The sequence below is a fragment of the Neolamprologus brichardi genome, chromosome 13 (assembly GCF_056152115.1).
Source record: "Neolamprologus brichardi isolate AB-2024 chromosome 13, ASM5615211v1, whole genome shotgun sequence".
In the NCBI taxonomy this organism is placed as follows: domain Eukaryota; kingdom Metazoa; phylum Chordata; class Actinopteri; order Cichliformes; family Cichlidae; genus Neolamprologus; species Neolamprologus brichardi.
In genome coordinates, this window is record NC_142116.1 from 18,804,063 (window position 1) to 18,816,082 (window position 12,020).

Here is a 12,020-nt window from a genome sequence, read left to right on the forward strand (position 1 = left end):
TCTGCAGAGAGAGTCTGAGAAAAAATCATTATGTGCAGTGAAGGTGAAACATGGCAGCGAAGTAAAAATAGACAAAACATATTTCTGAGTATATGGGGACTTAATAACAGCACACTTCAACTAATTATTTCACAGTGACAGACATTTTGGATGCCTCGGTCGAATCAAAATAAACTAAAATAACGGTTCACCCGTCTTAGCAGAAACACTGCAGGATAAAACCAAATCAGCTTGCAAGAGGCAAATACATGAGAATCACTCTGCATTGGGGTGAAAACGTGCCTTGAAATTTGCTGCTAAACCAAAAAACGCTATCTATCAGAGTGCATCTCATCCAAAGTAGGCAGCCAGGAAGTGTGTATGTGTGTGAGAGTGTGTGTCTTCCCATTTCTCAGGAGAAAAGTGAACTGGTTTTGAAGAAGTGATGCGGGGCTACCGAACCACAACAAGTTTGCCCATTCCAAGAGATGTCAGCTTTCATTCACTGAGTTATATGTTGCTGTTAAACGTTGCCCTCCTTTGGCCCCTTCTTGGTACATCAGGCAACTGGAGACCATACAAGAGCAATGCTGAGAGTTTGAGTGCAGCTCTTGACGTTTTTTGCATGACATCTCCTTTCTCTTATTTATTGCCCACTGTTAAATCAAGCAGAGAGGCTATAAAAATAATCTTTGTAGGGGGAAAAAAAGCTTCCCTACAAGATTAAACCAAAGAGCAGATGTAATGAAGCTGGACTACATGCGTCCTTGACATGTGAGAAAGCTGGCCAACTTACCACAAAACATCAACTTTAATCTTGAAAATCTCTGTTGTCACCCTATTAGGAATGCGGAATAATTTTTAAATAGCCTGCAACTTTATTTCCCCTTTTTTTGTTTATTTGGGGAAACTAATTGATTACACTCGTAAAAATCAGACGCAGCTGAAATATTTCAGTCAAGAGTGAATCAGGTTGATGCAGCTGGCCAAAGCCAAAAGTTTGTAGCCAGGACGATCTTTACTTTTGGCAGCGTGGGGCAATTTGGATGAGCATGCTGTATGAAGAATGCAGCGAGGATTAGGTGAAATCGCTGCGATTGTGTGATTTATGAACCGTTTTGCGTCAACAGGCTGTGACTGGCTTCGACAAATTGACGCTCATTCAACCACTTTGCGTAACTCTTTAAGGTAATAGTTCTATCATCATATGTTTCTCATCCATCCAGCGGTGTTGGGTCTCGGTATGAGAAGCCGCTTCTTCCTTTTAATGCAGTGAATTTATTTATGATTGTGCAGTAACTTGGTAACTTGATGTGCACATGATGGTACAAACTGCTTTGAAAGTCGAACGAAAACAGTGTAGCGCTTTTCCGAGCACAGTAAACAGCTGCGTGACGAGTCTCAGTCAAAAGAGTTGCCCCGGCAGAACAATCATGAAAAACCTTGACTTGGAAAAAGCTGCGGACATTTAGTAAATAAGGTGCTAAATTTGATGAGCAGCTGTGGATGTCTACATGTTGGAATCTCATGAAAAAAGATAATGGGATCAGGTTTTCTAAATGAATGTTTTAAGCTCTTGAATATATAGAGGGGAAAAATACAGTTCAGATAAAGTGACAACATAGCCTGAGGTCTAAGCCCTATTTGACAGTGTATATGCACAGTAAGCCAGTAATGAGATCCTGATGCATGCAGCGTCGGTTTCTCAAGGGGCTTGGCTTCTAGCATGGGTCAAAGTAACTGCGGGCCCCACCTGACACATCCACACATCCGACTGTCAGTGAAACACTGGGAGGTTTTCTGGAGACACCTGTTCTGGTTCTCTCAGGGGTCCTGAAAAGAGTGCCAAAAAGATCGGTCAGAGGGAAGTTATTTGATGTAACGCCACTGAAGAGGGCTAAAATGCTGCGTAGTTATACAATTACATATCCTCTTTTTCAACTTCTACTCTTGCCTCCTGTGGCAGATTTGGGATTTGAATGTGCAGGAATGAGAAAGTGATTGAACACAAAATCACACGTGCAGAACTCTGGATGCTGGTTGGAGCACATGTGCACGAGCAACAGTAATGCGCCCAAATGGAAATATATGTTTCTGCTTCAGTAAGCAGTCAAGAATTTCTCTTTGTTGAAGGGATCAATATTGTGCAGGAAAAAAAGAGACAACCTGGAGATGCAGTATGTGCTTGTGGAATAAAATGGATGTTTCCAGGATTTTCCTGTCTCCAGCTTCCGATGGGTTTGAAACTAGTTTGCTCCAGTTACATTCAGTGGAAAAAGAACTGTAGAGCTCGTGCTGCACTTTCTAAATATCATCTGCCTTTAAAGTGACATGAGGTGCTGTTTCATTTTTCTTTACTAAATTGTGTATCCACTGTTAATGCTTACTTTGCAGAATCAACATTTATACAGCATTTTATCCATCTTACTTGCAAATATGAATTTTTATAGATGAAACTAAAACGGAGCATTACACTGCTGCCTACGTATGAATAATTTTATAAACAGATATAAGAATACAGACTGTATTTAAAAGCCAATTTGACCACCATGAAGCTCAGTGAAGTCTTATCTGGAACCCCAAGCTGACCATACCCATCTTTATTTCGCGATCATGGGGTGATCGTGGGGCGATCGTGGCTCAAGAGTTGGGAGTTCGGCTTGTAATCGAAAGGTTGCCGGTTCGAGCCCCGGCTCCGACAGTCTCAATTGTTGTGTCCTTGAGCAAGACATTTGACCCGTTTCCTACTGGTGATGGTCAGAAGGCCCGGTGGCGCCAGTGTCCGGCAGCCTCGCCTCTGTCAGTGCGCCCCAGGCTGTGGCTACAATGTAGCTTGCCATCACCAGTGTGTGAATGGGTGGGTGACTGGATGTGTAAAGCGCTTTGGGGTCCTTAGGGACTAGTAAAGCGCTATATAAATACAGGCCATTTACCATTTATTGTTCTTTTGTTTACTGTAAAGGGAGCATAAGAATGAACATGGTCTACTCAGTAAGACATGAACCTATTGATTTATATTGATTTATGCCATGAATTTATCAAATGAAGTCATAGATCGGTAGATAGGGCATCTGCAAGGTTGTTCACCTATAGACCTTTATACAGTCACACTGCTTTTGCAACCAGAGGAGTTCACCTTTGCAACATAAAAGCTTATGCTCACAGTTTATGATATGAAAATGGGATGGGACCGTGGTGCAGTGATTAGTGCTTATTAGAGGGCTCTGGGTTTGACTCCACCATCTGGGACCTTTCTTTCTGTAGTGCGCATGTTCTCCCTGTGCTTGCATGCATGCATGTTAGATTAAATGGGAATTCTAAGCTGGCCATAGTTGTGATTTGTGAACTTCTCTGTTGGCTCCATGACAGGCTTGTGTACCCTACCTCTTGGCTCTATGATGATAACAGCTGGGATAGGCTCCAGCCTCCTCCCAGTAGGACATGCCTATAACATCTCACCTGGGAGGAGGTACCCAGTAGTCATCCTAATTAAATGCCCCACAATTTCAGTTTACTTCTTGGTGGAGGAGTCGCGGCAGTCCCTCTAAAATTGAGCTTCTCACCGCGTTTCTAAAGCTGAGTCCAGACACCTTTGTTTCTTTTTGGATAAACGGGTATATCCAAATTCTAATTCGTTTGGTCATTACCCAAAGCTTGTGACTTTAGATGTTTTTATTCTCAGCTCTCTCTTCACCACATCAGAGTGGTAGAGTGTCAACATCAGATGCTGCACCAGTCTGTCGATCTAATCTCCCGCTCCCCTATACCCTCACTTGTGAAAAAGACCCCAAGGTACCTAAACTGCTCCACTTGGGGCAGCAACTTATTCCTGACTCAAAGTGGGCAATCCACCCTTTTACTGCGGAGAACTTTGCCCTCTGACTTGAAGGCGCTAATACTCATTGAAGCCAATAGAACCACATTATCTGTAAAAGGCAGATATGAGATTCTGAGGCCACCAAAGTGGAAGCCTGGCAACAGAGGGCATTGCTGTCAAACACACAAACCAGGTATGAGTCCGACTTATTTCCAGCAATGCAGACAAAGCTGTTGCTGTGGTTGTACAGAGACCCAATGGCACATGACAACAACACAACCTGAGAGACGTGGCCAAATGCCTTTTAGTCCACAAAACATTTTTTAAAAAAATCTATTGTCCTCTCATATTATTAAAGTATTTTTTCACTTTATTCTTTGATGCCTTGTTATTGCAAAAATATCAGGATACACTATAAAGGGCACGCTCCATAAAGGGCCTTTTCGAATAAGGGAACTATTTAGCAAAAACCACACATGCCAACAGTGTGAAGAAGTAAATATTTGTGAAGCACATAATTTTCCCCCTTCGAAATCCCTGTAATATGATAAGAATGTATAATTCATCCATCAATTGCAAAGGGGCTGGAGCCTCTCCCAGCTGTCAATTTGTATTCCATCTTGTGTATTTCATTGTCAGACACAATGCACTTTAAAAACTGAATTGTTTGCCGAGACAATAATAAGATGTGCTACATACATAATTAAACGTTCCACACATGTTAGCATAAGCGATACGTGTGAGCTCATGTCTAGAAGTGAAACACAGAAGAAGGAATCTAACGAAGCAAAAGTTATCATACCTAAATAAACATGTGCGTTACAATTATGATAAGTTTACAAGGCAAAATCAAATAAAAAAATTAAATAAAATACATTTTACGTCTGCAGACACATGAGTGAGTTCACATATTTGTGTGTCAGCATTCTTACAAATGACTGAAGTTATCAGGAACATTTTTACTGCTCCAACAAGCATGAAAAGGCCATCATTTTTTCCAAACAGCTCGTGGATACTTTTCCAACTCTTCGGGAGAGAAAGGATTGCCTAGAAAGATTTTCATCTTACACACTCGCAGACGTTCTGACACCGCTTTCAGACAATGCCAGCAAAATCTGCTTCTCAATGTGTGGAGCCAGCCGGAAGGCAGTTAACATATAAAAACTTGACTCTGCTTTCCAGCCGCTCTACTCAGACTACATAGCACAACCAGCTAAATCAGGAGCAACGGAGGTTGGACTTTGCCTAAGTTTAGTATTTTTTTTAATTTGTTATAGTAGGTAATTAAAACACATGGAACATGTTATTAATACAAATTAAATTTGTCTGTGTGTCAGAATTAATATCTCAGTATAAGCTGTTTTCTTTAAAGGAGTTGCTGAAATAAGGGTTTGGCAAATCTTTTGAGTTTAAAAGTCCCCAGTTTGGTGAAAATGTGTCATACCTTCAAATATTATTAAAGTTGTTTGGTGTCGAGAGTGGAAAACTGACACTTTCAAGCAGTCGTGCAACAAGAACGTGACTTAACAAAAAAAAAAAAAAAAAAAAAAAGATAGGAAGGAGAGAAGAGAGAAGGGCTGATATCTTTAAACAGCTCGCCATGTGTATTTTCGCGAGTGGATGTTCCATTACAGCAGCACACAACATGGCTGAAAAAGCCATCAGAGATGTAAGAGGATATGGTGTGATCGCTTGTTTCCACTGCTGAAAAAGGGAGGGGAACTTGCAGCATTGTAGTGCTGTTAATAAAGAGCAGGCGAGGAATTGCTGTCGTCTCCTTCTGTGTTGAAGCATCGGTCTATGGGGCCTCTTCTCTCTGTGCACTTAACAGACAGCACAGTTGCCTCCGCACACGCAAAAAGGAAATGCAACTTTTTTTTAAACTCTTGAAGTGTTAATGAGTTTTCCTTGTATTTTATTATTGTGTGAATTTTTCAGAGACGGAAAAACTAAAATTTGCAAGAAATATGATTAAATAAATACTAAGCATCCATAACTGGGGTAGGAACAGATAACGCCTGCGTGTCTAAACGATTATGGTTGTGCTTGAAACTTTGAGCAGCAAAAAAGTCTCTGGACAAACAGACTTATTTGGCCTCACTGTTATTTCCCGTGCAGCCTGAGCGTAACATAATGTCTGGACTGGGTAAATGTGTTCATGTGTACTAAAATCTTTGACACCCCACTTCCACATGTCTCAAATGGACAGAGCTCTCATCATTCAGATTTCTAGCTCAGGGTTTAAGCAGCGCTAGGACTACTCTAAAAAGTTATAGTTCATGTCATTCATCCGAGACTGAAGTTCCTCTGGTGACAATGGCCACGATGGTGTGGATCCACCATCGCCATACGCAGCCAACAGAGCTTTCTGATTATTTAAAGAATTTCACGGATATTTGCGCTTTTGGATAGTACCAATTGCAGAAAGATGATTTCTCGCAAAGCAAAGGAAGGGGATATCCAGGCTGCCTGTTTTCCAAAAGATACAAGGCCTGTGTTTGATCAGAGTTTATTTGTGTAAGTCAGATAAATCAGACTTCAGAGGGCCTCCAGCTATCAGCACTGTCTGGTTTTGTTGTGCATGAGATTACAGTCAGGCCAAGACTTCGCAACGTGATTAAATTAGACCCAGTGCATCTGCTTCTGGTTTCACACCAGTGCCATCAAGAAACGAGTTAAAGGACGTCTTGTTTGTCATCTTGGATGCTTGTTTGTTGATTTTGGGGCTCATCCATACTTTTTTTCAGCCTGGATTTGAGGAAATGTCCAAATATGTACTTAGACTTAAATGGAAAAAAGATCATTCATTTACCCATTTAAAAAAAAGATGGTGTCTATCATTTCAAATACCTATAGTGAAGCATCCTAGACCCACCACATGTATCAAAGAGCAGGGTTCAGGCAGACAGCTCGGAGCCCTTTGCTGCAGGACTTCAGCTTGCAGCCCAACACGTCTGGCACCTCTGTTTTCTGGGAGCAATGAGTGTGCACCCCCATGCTTGGCAAAGAAAAGGAGTATGGATATTTTCCCAATGACGAGAGGAACTCGTGCCCTGAAATAAATGACTTACTTTATTTCAAGTGACAGACCCACTTCTTTGCTAGAACACACTTGCCCTTGGCAGACCCTTAGTCACTTTGCTCAGCAACAACATAGGTTCACTCTTTAGACGAGCCAGTGGGAAAACTAAATGCTGACTTAACTTGGATTCTGGGGAATGGAAACAAATGCATGCTTCCCAGGAGTTAAATCGATTATTGCCCTTTGATGTTAAATGTGTTTTTATGGAGCACTGGACCGGAGGGTTGGGGTTAAAGTATAAGATGAGGTGAAAGGTTGAGGTGGGGTTTTTTTCCCTGATGAGAAAGTGACATATCAAAGTTAATTTATTTGTCTCAAGTAGTACTACGCTTGTAAAAGCAGTTGTAGCTGATATTATAGTGAAGATTCTTAGAAATGTTTTACCTTCTTTAAAAGGTATGAATGCAAATCTGAAATAAATTCTCTGCTCTCTCAGTGAAGGTCTTAGGAAAGATATTACTAAGTTGCTATTAAGTATTTCAGGAAGTTCCACATTTGCTTCCTTGCTTAGATCAAAGCTAATGGGATAACCCTCCCATATCGGCTAAAGATTAGCATTTAGATTAAGGCAAGGTTTTTCCAAAGAGGTAAATAGCCCTGATAATTTTATTGCCATTGGATCTGTCCAGTGCTGACAAAATCTGCCTAGACATCTTGGTATCGTGTTTTGCACGTCATTTAACGCCACAATCTGACACGCTAACAGCATGAAGTACGTATGAATGACACTGAGGTGATGTGCTATTCATGCCCAGTCTTATGACATGTTGTTGTACCCACTGTTTTTATTCGGTTTGTCGACTTTGAACTATAACAGAGTGCAAAAAATAAATATGTAACGATAATAAAATAAATTATGATGATGCTTTTCGGTGCCATATAGTGGAGTTAGCTTTGGACAAAGCTAAAGTCTCGCTGTACTAAGTTTTCCAATTTCTGTCTCTAGCTTCTTAGAGACATGAGTTACTCTACTCATCTAATCATTAATTTAATACAGTGACTGTTTTCCATCCACCCATCCATTTTCTTTCCACTTATCCAATTCAGGTCGCTGAGGGGCTGGATCCTGTCCCAGCTGTCATGGGGCAAAAAAGCAGGCTGCACCCCGGACAGGTCACCAGTGTGCAGCATGGCTAACACATAATGACAGACAATCATTCACGCACATGTTCACACCTACAGCCAATTTAACATCACCAATTAACCTAACATGTATGCAAGGGCGTAGATTTGGCATTGACGGAAGGGACATTTCCCTACCAATATCCAGCGATTATTGAAATGTCCCCACCAATAATTTGATCTCTTCGAGTAAAGAAAAGTAAACCCGATAGAAAGAAAAAAACCCCGATCTGTCAGCGTCTCATTCACCCAGCGGTGAGAAAGAGTTAAATTGGATCTCCTCCATGCCTGCTTCATGCCCTGAGGGACAGGGCTATGGCTCTCTACATCCTCTTGCAGACCATTACATGGGGAAACCATTTGAATACAAGCGCGCCGACCCACACAGGTGTGCACACAGGTGTTCACTGTTTGTAGACTTAAATCACACCTTTCTTGGCTGCTACTTCAAAGCACATTGTGCGCTGTCTGTCCTGCGTGCTGCACAACAACATTCAATATTTAGTATTTACTGCTGTTTACACTTAGCTAGATTAATGCGATGGTGTTGTGTATAGTATGTTGCTTTGTTTTGTTTTTTTGTTTTTTTTGCTTGTTTTCTATTCTTTTTCTCTCAACAGGTGATCCCGGAGATATTTTTTTTCCCCCCTTTCTCACTGTCCCTCTCCCCTTCTGTTTTTCTTTTCCTTCCTCTTTCTTTCTCCCTTTCCTATCCCTCACTCATGTCTGTCCCGTCTGTAACAACTGAAAATAAAATAAAATAAATAATAAAAACAAAGGTCGATCAAATGGACCAATACGGCAATGCCATGATGATCCATTTGGCAAAATAAATCCATTGGGTATCCTTGTTGGTCTTCAGACAACAATTCTGACGGCTAAAGAACCAAATGGGACAGGCAAAAAAAAAAAAAAAAGAAAAAAGAAAAAAAAAAAGAGAAAGAGTTAAATTACGCCCTCTACTGGAGTCCTACATCATGTGACAAATATGGCCAATGTGATTGGCTGAGCCTTTCAGGGAGCTCTGTTTAGTTTTAGCAGCGGCAAACCTGCGCTGCCAGGAGGAGAGGAGGAGGATGGCAGCAAATAGGAAGAACCTGGATATAATAAAGTATTTTTCAAAGAAACCTGTAAGTCACTTAAACTCAAGTTCACTCATAAAATGTGTCCGTCATAATAACGTTACAGGCTATGCTAGGCTTTGGCCCACATCAGTCTAAAATTGTAACCATGAATAACGTGTTTGGGAAACTAACTGCACAACATGCACCACTATTAATTCTCTCAGTCTCAGAGCAAGATTTCTAATTTTGATTGAAACTGTCAGAGAAAACGGCAGCTTTGAGCAAGCCAGGATATTAGTTTACAGAAGCTGTTAGAATTATATGTCTAACATTAAAATGTTGGTGACACAATAATTTCATCCTAGTGGCACTGACATATTCATAGGGTTCATTTTTGAGACAAAATGTCATGAGGTAGTCATGATTTTGCAAATATTCCACCTTGTAGTGCAGTTTGCACAAATTGTTTTAAAAATGCACTCACCCTACAAACATTACTGATGAGTCAAGATCTGCACAAATTGACAGAAACACTGAAGCAGCTACACATTTTATTCTTATTGGCATGTATGTCCTATTTGTCAGGTGACAGAAGAACCAACACAAAGCTCACAGAGTAATGGTGATACAAGATCACAGGTGAAATTTGATGATGACTTGGTGGTTCATGACTGTATTTGAAGCACATGTGTGACTGCATGTATGTGGAATGTCTCACTGTTATTTATCAGGTGACAGAGGCAGCTCTGCCATGTTGTAGCTCAGACAGAGGTGAAGAGGCGAGTCACAGGTGACTGACTGATGATTTGGTGCTATAGATTAACTAGTATTTATTATCATGACAATTGTTAGGCTGATGTAAATTGTTTCATTAGTGTATATTTGACAAAGAATCTGAATTGACATGTCTCACTTTTTATATGGCACGAATCAATGTGTTATTTTATCAGGTGGCAATATGTCCTAGTGCAGTCAGAGGGGAAGAGCCAGGGCCAAAGGTGAGGCACATCAAGCACATAATAATAATTTTAATCTGAGGATAAAATGCATGTACTGAGGCTGAAAGAAGCTTCAGTGCTCTCAGAAGACTAAAAAGATGACTAAGGTCCACCAGGAGAGACTGGACAGTATAGATGTAAAACAAACATGCCAGCAGTTTATCTCAGTTAACGAGAGGAGCAGGCCTGTGTTTGGCTGCTTCACATAGTCCACATTGAGTTGTTGTGTGGGACACCAGTAGTCCATGTCTGTTGCTGTAACAGTAGTTCATGTTTAGAATAGAAAATCTCAGCTCACTGATTTGATAGGAGCAATAGTGCCTAAACTGCTGCATAATTTTGCTGAGAGATCTGTTACTTTGTGGTAATCTTAGATGAGTAGTTTTATGGACAAAACCCACCAGGTCATTCAGTGTTCCCTTAGTGCTAATGTGTCAGAGATGTTGGTGTACTATAACTGAAGTCCTGAAGTCCTTAAAGTCATATTCTTTTATTGTCATGACTCTATTTGAAGCTATTTTTATTTTCGTATGATACCTGATTTATATGGAATATGGCTGAAGTAAACTAAAGTCTAAAATACTTAGTCAGTCATTTGTTTAATAGTAATTTAACATTATATAATTCACATATAAAACTATGAATTGTAATTTTAAATTGTTTAAAAGCATGTAGAATAGCATATGTAGGCAAGTATATTTCTCCCTTTTTTTTTTTTTTTATCAAGAAGCAAAGACAAAAAGGACAAAAATAAGAAACAGGGCAGGGTTTGGTCCCCACCGATGCCAAAACCAAATCTACGCCCTTGCATGTATGTCTTTGGAGTGTGGGAGGAAGCCAGATTACCTGGAGAGAACTTACGCAGAGACAGGGAGAACAAGCAAACTCTACACAGAAAGAATAAACAATCTAACAAACAATAAATCTGCAGAAAAAGACATCTGTTTGCAATACAGACAGCTTAAAAAAAAAAGTTGATTTGCACAAGAAAACAGACAAAACTAGGACACTTGGAAAGTTCATCCTCTGCTAGTGCCAATGCTCACACAGACATTAGTGCCCTATTTTGAAATTGTAAAGAAAGGGATCCAGACATGTGTCAGAAAAGTAATGCTCCTTTGCTCTGCCATGGTTCATGATATTTTTGTGTAATCTTACTAACAGACTGAGACAGGTCTTTGAAGAAAAGAAAAGAGAATATTTCTATCTGTCAGCAGTGAATGTTATCTATGAGTTCTCTGTTTGACTTAGACATGATTGTGTTCTAATTTCTTAAATTGCCGTAAGTTTCCAGGCCAGTCTCACTGAGAGTGGGAGGCAAGTAGAGCCAGCAGATTATGGAAAAATTCAGTGAGATGAATGTTGTCTATATTTGCAGTAGCCAAGCATCAGACAGGGTGGTATTTAACACCAAAGTGACTGAAGTGGAGCATCACACGCAGAGAAGAGTTCTTCTTTTCATCCTGTGTTTGAATAAGAAGCTTCTCTCCCTCTTACTGTTAAAACTGGTGATCTGGTGATGAGCTGCACACCAACACATCAATTATAAATACACATCAACACCAAACTGTCCAATGTCTAAATCACTTAGCAGTGACGGGATTACAAGCTCAGCATTTGAGACTCCTAATGGCCAGTGAAAGTGAACTTTCCTTGATGTTCTTTCAGTTAATTGCTAGCATTTATTCATCCTTTTAAAATGCCTGCTGGTTGCTAACTACTTGCCTCTGCAGAAACTGCTGGTTTACTGTGTCACACATTGACATCCTCTGGCAAAGCTTTAAGAACCACCCTGGAACGTGCTCTGGACTTGAAACCAGCCACCAGTGCCAGACCCATATAGCAGTGTTTGGTGTGTGCCACGTGGACTATTCCAAGAACCTCAACCCAAATACCTCTGACACAGAGCTACAAGAGCAAGGTTTTGACTTCCCTATTTTCCCTAATAGCGCATTTCT